This window comes from Tachysurus fulvidraco, chromosome 1 (genome assembly GCF_022655615.1).
Source record: "Tachysurus fulvidraco isolate hzauxx_2018 chromosome 1, HZAU_PFXX_2.0, whole genome shotgun sequence".
NCBI lineage: Eukaryota > Metazoa > Chordata > Actinopteri > Siluriformes > Bagridae > Tachysurus > Tachysurus fulvidraco.
In genome coordinates this window covers 21,550,797-21,557,724 of record NC_062518.1, presented here as the reverse complement: position 1 = coordinate 21,557,724, position 6,928 = coordinate 21,550,797, and positions in this window count along the sequence as shown.

Sequence of the window (6,928 nt, the reverse complement as noted above, 5' to 3'; positions counted from 1 at the left end):
AACGCCCATCTTCCCCCTTGCTAAAATTTAATATACAACCCCGATATAATTTACATTTTTCCACTGAAGAAAGTTCTCACAGTAGAAATGTGACATTTGTTTGTATAGATTTTGGCAAATGAGGCCCAATGTCATGAGGAACTTGAATCAGCTTTGCAAGGGTCATGCTTGGACGTTCACTACAGGTGCTCTAGGGGGCGTTCCGGCATTGTGTTTTTTATGTATCATGTGATGTGTTTCATGTTCATGTGTCCTTGCCCTGTCCTAGCTTTAATACCTGAGCTTGTCTCTGCACACTTGTCCCTTATGTGTCTTTAAATGTTTACCCTATTTATCCCCATCGGGTTGCGTTTTGCAGCACGGAATCCTCGTCTTCAAGCTCGTGCTTGTCTTCATCTGTGTTTGTTGTTTAGTGTCTGTAGTTTCCTTGTTCTGTGTTTTAGTTTCATTTCTAGTCCAGTTATGTTTTTCCCAGTGTTTCCTGTACTTGTTACCCTGTTATTCTGTTGAAAAATTGTGTCTGTTTTGCTATCCGTACCTTTGGGAATCCCCCCGCTGACAGTCTTAAGACTACCCTGAAAGGTAGTAGATATAACTGAACTTATGACACCTGGAACAGTGGTAGAACATGGGGAAAGTACCCAGGAGGCATCATCTCTAAATTCTTGGAGTGGCACAATGCATCAGTAGGAGATTCTTTGCAAATACATTTACATTTCTGGCATTTAGCAGACACCCTTATCCAGAGTGACTTACATTCTATTTCAATTTATCCAAAAGGAGCAATTGAGGGTTATGGTCCTTGCTCAGGGGCCCAGCAGTGACAGCTTGGTGGACCTGGGATTTAAACTCATGACCTTCCAATCAGTAGTCCAACACTTTAATCACTAAAAAAGGTGTCTATATGCCATGGGGAATACATCCACAACCACATCATATCCCAGGACCTACAAGCTGCCACTGCTGGGCCCTTGAGTAAAACTCTTAACCGTCAACTGCATAAAAATCCTGTATGGATGCTCTGTATATTTCGTCCATGAGAAATGAACACTAAATAGTGCCATAGGAAAGATTCTGGGCACAAAAGGGAATACAGTACTGTAAAGTTAACTACACATCTGTCATAGTTATAGTTATACAATGCACCGGACCCAGCCTATGGTCTGAACACCATTCTCAGAAAAGGGTAGAAATGACCAGTAGTACCTTCCCTGGCCAGTTGATACACTGTTATCGGCTGAGGAGTCATTCTAGGTAGCCAAACCCACAGGCAAAGGTGACCTAGATGAGTGTGCCAAAATGTTCTGTCATTTTGGTAAAGATCTGCTCAGGGAAGAACTGCTAAGGGTTTCCAAACTCTAGTGAAAGCAGCAGTGTGTCGAACATCTCTGGACCACAAGCAGGACTTTGTGACGTAGTAGAGGAGGAAAAGCGTAAGTAAATAAATTCCATTTGTAGAGCACATTTAAAAGTACGTCTGCAGACCAAAGTAGTCTACAAAGTGCTATATGTAAACAAGTATTTTCTACCAGTACTGTATGTGTATGACTGCTTTAGTAAGCAACATTTACAAACCTACACATAAACAGAAAATCATACACTTACGTACATACAGATAGCGCTCCACAGGAAGCATGGCGGATCTCAACAGTGCATCAGCTGCACTGTGGCTCAACACGAGTTGCCCTCAGTGAGGCTAGATACAAATGAACTGACCTGAAATTCCCTGCAAGGTGAAGAGGCTATCTGGTATAAGATAGAAATAAGCCTGTAAAGGAAGCATCCATTATGAGTAACTCCTACCACTGAGAGGCAACAAGGCCACTTGCTCAATAACATCTTAATTGTGGTTCTAGAGACAGGCTGATGTATAGACCTTTGAAATGGAATATCTGGCCATATTTGGGACATAGATGTTGACATAATGCTGATAAAAAGTATATATAGAAGATCAAGGTTAAAGACACCCATGCTTCTTGATTTCTCTCTTTATCTCTAAGTGAAAAGAATAACTCAGCTGAAGGGGTGTGATATGCGATTGACTCTTGTATGCTACAAAATCGCACACTTATACCAATACATCACATCTACAACCAGAGAGGGAGGATGATCCGATGGAAGAATAAGGAGCACTGAATAGAGCACAGTAAAACGAGGACTCGATTATTTAATGCCGGAAGAAAGACAGAAAGAGAAATGGTGAACAGAGATAAGTATGAAGTCACAGAACATACTCTTTTGGCAAATCTTAAAAAGATCAAAGTAATGATCTGTCTAAGACCAGATGCCAGAAAAATAGATTCCAATTTATAGCAAGCAGCAGAAGCCTTGAATACACCTTCAATTACACAGCTTTCCATCTGCCTATGAGAAAGAACACTTTAGTAAGACCTCCCATGTCCCCACAGAAAACAAAGTCTTCCCAGAGGAGCTCTATAAACAATGGGTTTCAGTGGTAATTTGTCTAAAATAGTACACACATGGAACAGAGGAAATATTTTGCTGTCTCGTTACACATCAATGACATTTATCACCATTTATCACCGCTTTTTCACCTTCATAAATAACTCCCCATTGGAACATTGCAATTTACGCAATGGTATAAAATGCTTAGTCATGCCTTGCGCCTGCAGCATTGGGGGTTTGTTTCCCACCCTTGCTCTGTGTGTGTACCCCATGCCTTGGGTATTACCACAAATAGTAGAATACACCAAAGGCAAAAACATTCCTAGTTTAAGGACTATATATATATTTTTAAATTTTACCATGGAAACTTGATATGGACAACTACTGTGAAAAAACCATTGATGCCACGGGATTGTGACATCAACTTGGAGAATAGCCTGAGACTGAGCTGTAGTAGAGAGATAGATAACTCCCACAGAGTCTTAATACTGAACAGTAGGCACTTCTATTAATGTAAACCCCACTATATAACAGAAAGTAAACACACACTGATATTACCGTATTACTGCAAAATAAAAGGTCCTCACACTTATTTTGCAGCGAAACAAACTCCGCGGTTAAATGTGCGAGTTTGTTTTTAAGCTCAGCTACATCATCAGTACAGAAGGCGAGAGAATCCCCCATTTTTCCCACTGCACCTCTGAGTGCGGCTAACACTGCGTCTGAAGCGGCCTTATCGTTTACCAGCTGTGTTTGTACTGACAGTAGGTCAGCTTTAATTGTGGACAAATCATCACCCAGTGCCGCTCAAAGTTCGGTCTTAAAAATCTCAGCAATGTCTTGCTTTAATGAGATTAGCAGTTCTCGCTTCAGGGACTCCGCATCAATTACCTGGGTGACTTCCCTGGGAGAGGTGGAGCTGCGGGGTGAAAACGGAGCCCCAGGGTCCGGGGTCGCTACCTGTGTAGCAGGCCTCAGTTGTTGGGTCGTGGTGGCACGGGTTTTAGCTGTTTTACCAACCATGATAATATGCCCAAGTGGTGAAAAAAGGCTTTAACAAAATATCCTAGGGGTAAATATATCAAAAAGTTAATCCAAATTACGATAAACTCTCCAGGAGTCTCAAATCACACGTCTTACTCCATCGGCTGCTCAACAGCGCCCCATGGACAACTATTGTACAAATGATTCTACTCAATGAATTTTCTCGTTTAAGTCTTCCACTTTTTCACACTATAGGTCTTTGAACATTGTTCAGACTGGTTTGCATCACTGGGTTTGAAAACAAGTGCATCTGTAGGGTCACCAGACCAAACGTAAAGCCCAATTTGTTTGCAATTAAACAGACTACCTTGTCACCTAAGATGACTAGATGTGACAGAATTCACCTGTATTTGGACAACTGGCTCATATGTCCCTCTACCAAAGACCTGATCACATTTCAAAGCTCTATCTCAAGGTGAACTGATGCTGATGAACTGATCCTTTCTGTATGAACCTGTACGGAATGCTAATCTGAAAAGGGTATTATTGCACGACATTTTATGCTGGAGAACATCTCATCTTAAAGCAGAGGAACATGCCTTTAGCAATTAGCTTGCCCTGTATTCACTATTGGGCTTCCAGAGTGACCTTGTAGTTACAAAATCTATGCATTATCAATGACAAAATCCCATATTCATAGAACTATAGTTACTTGTGCTTTACATTCAGCCATATTGTAAGTCAGCAGTCAAAAGCCTGTAAAAAAATGGTTTCCTTTCTGTATTGCGGAATTAATAGCTGTACTCTATATTCTTATTGAAATCTTTCCATTAAAATTTTTGCAGGATATATTCTATGAAAAATCCTAAAAGTTCATTCTTTTTAACACGGTAGAGATTAATTACCCGCCAATACTTCCCATTCTGTTTAAGGACCATTGAAGTCCAGTTGCAATATAGAAGTGGCAGAGGAGACAAGGTGCTGTTGTATGATTAACATATTGGTCATTGTAGATACTATCCATCAAACCTATAGAATGTATAGCAGTGATTGTCTCTGCAATGTATGACCCCAAAGGTAAAAAAAATAGAATAAAACTAATGTGTTCTGACAGAAGGTTTCCCACACTGTTTGTGCTCTTGGTGATTTAGAAGCAAGCAGCAGTCAACCTACATTAAACAATAACAAGTATAGATTTAAAAATTCCTACACTTTCATTCTTGAAAGTTTCATTTGTAAACCTCTTGAAAGATGTTTATTAGCAAGTCATGAGTTATGGGAACGGGGATCAGACAGCAGTATACACATGCCTTCAAGATCCGTTCTTCACAAAGCATAGACATGGCATCAAGTGCAAAGTGTTACATGCTGCATTTCAGTGTACACTGGTGAGGTCACAGGCTGTCAGTGAACCATCAGTTTTTTCCCCATGACCAGTATTAAACAGAGGGGGCACGGTGGCTTACTGGTTAGCACGTTCGCCTCACACCTCCAGTGTTGGGGGTTCGATTCCCACCTCCGCCTTGTGTGTGTGGAGTTTACATGTTCTCCCCGTGCCTCGGGGGTTTCCTCCGGGTACTCTGGTTTCCTCCCCCGGTCCAAAGACATGCATGGTAGGTTGATTGGCATCTCTGGAAAATTGTCCGTAGTGTGTGATTGAATGAGAGTGTGTGTGTGCCCTGCGATGGGTTGGCACTCCGTCCAGCGTGTATCCTGCCTTGATGCCTGATGACACCTGAGATAGGCACAGGCTCCCCGTGACCCTAAGCGGTAGAAAATGAATGAATGAATGAATGAGTACTAAACAGAGATGTGGTTATTTGTAGGGGTCTCTGGTAGCCAACTATCTGTCCATCCATCTTCTTATTCTGCAACAGGTCAAAGGGAGCCTGGAGCCTATCCCAGGTGACTCAGGACACCATGGATGAGGTGCCAACCCAAAGCAGGGCAAACTCACACACATCCATTCAAATACTACAGATGTTTAGAAATGCCATCAGCAAACAACATGTTTTTGGACTTGGGGAGGTAACTGAGAACACAGAGGAAGTCTTTAAAACATGGGGAAAAATGCAAACTTCAAACACATACAAATTGGGGTTGGGAATCAAGTGTCAACCGTGGAGGTTCAAGGCAAGTCAAAAAGTCGTTGTGGAACTAAATTTATTTTATTAATTATTATACATTCCATATTTTACTCTTAACTCTCAAAGCCAGAAATGTAAATTCACATACTCATAACTAATGATCGAGTGTTGGATTTGCCAAAAAAATGTAAGTGTGCAGTTGCCCTTTCCGCTGCCAGTGGCTACAGAAATGCAACTGAGCGGCACCCGGTGTGCCAGGACTGAGGGCTTTGACGTAATGCATCCGCTGTGAGTTCAGGATTACACATCAGCCATGCCCCTGCTTGCACGCCAAGTGTCATTTTTTTACTTCAGTTCTATTTCTGCCAAGGGTTTTAGATAGAATCAGTACAAAATATAATATTCCTGCTATGTTCTGCAGTGTATGCCCAAACAGTATGTGAGCTATAGTTCAGGCTAAAGCTAACCTCTACTACAGTATATTCCCAGAGCTTGTGAGAATTGCCCCCCCCCCCCCAAAAAAAAAAAAAAAAATCTCCTTTTGCTCTTAAATGAACAAAACAGAGAATCTGACCCGCTAACCTTCATCACTGTAGCTGTCTGTGGACTCTTGCCTCATTTTAGAGCACGATTTGATCAAAATTCAGGTCACTGTGCTTGCTTTGGAGAAGATTAGGTCTTTGCCTCTAGCTTCAGTATATTGTATAGAGCAGGTTGTTAAGACCAGTGCAGGAGACCAATTTTTCATACACAGACCTACATACACACGCTCTTCTGTATGAGTCAAAACAAACCAGGCCCATATCAAATGCTTCTACACACCCACACACATGCACATGCATGACAGCCAAGGCAAGTGTTTGTGTTACTGTTTGGCATGGTATGGAAGCAGAATCGAGGACAGGGACTTTAAATGTCATTTAAAGCTGGAGGAGGAAGTTTGGGAGTGGCTATAAAGGAGGAACACTTCTGTACAGATGCTGTCAACCACAGGTAGACAAGCCGAGGTGACATGCTCATTCTTGAGGATGAGGAGGAGGATTATAAAGAAGTGGAAAATGAATGACAGTAGTTTTGTTTGCTTGTCAGTAAAATGCTTCTGGTCAATGGGCTGCTGAAAACCCAAAAAGGATAACTATAGATATGTCATACACAACAGTGGCACTGTTAAACTCTCTATTATGACTTGGAATACTGAGCGGTGTTATTTTGGTTGTGAAGATATCCAAACGCTTCCTCGCAGCTCATGGGATAAAGGATGACAAAGGTGAAAGAAATGGGAGACATTCATTTCTGCCTATCTACTTGAGTTCACTGACGCCTGCAGGACACACACACAGTCAGTATTTCACAAAAATTACCATAATGAAGTCTCAGCATTAACGCTCTAAATAGTTCTCTTAGTGGGGTCCGTGATTGTTTTTTTTTTTTGTGTGTGTGTGTGTATGTGC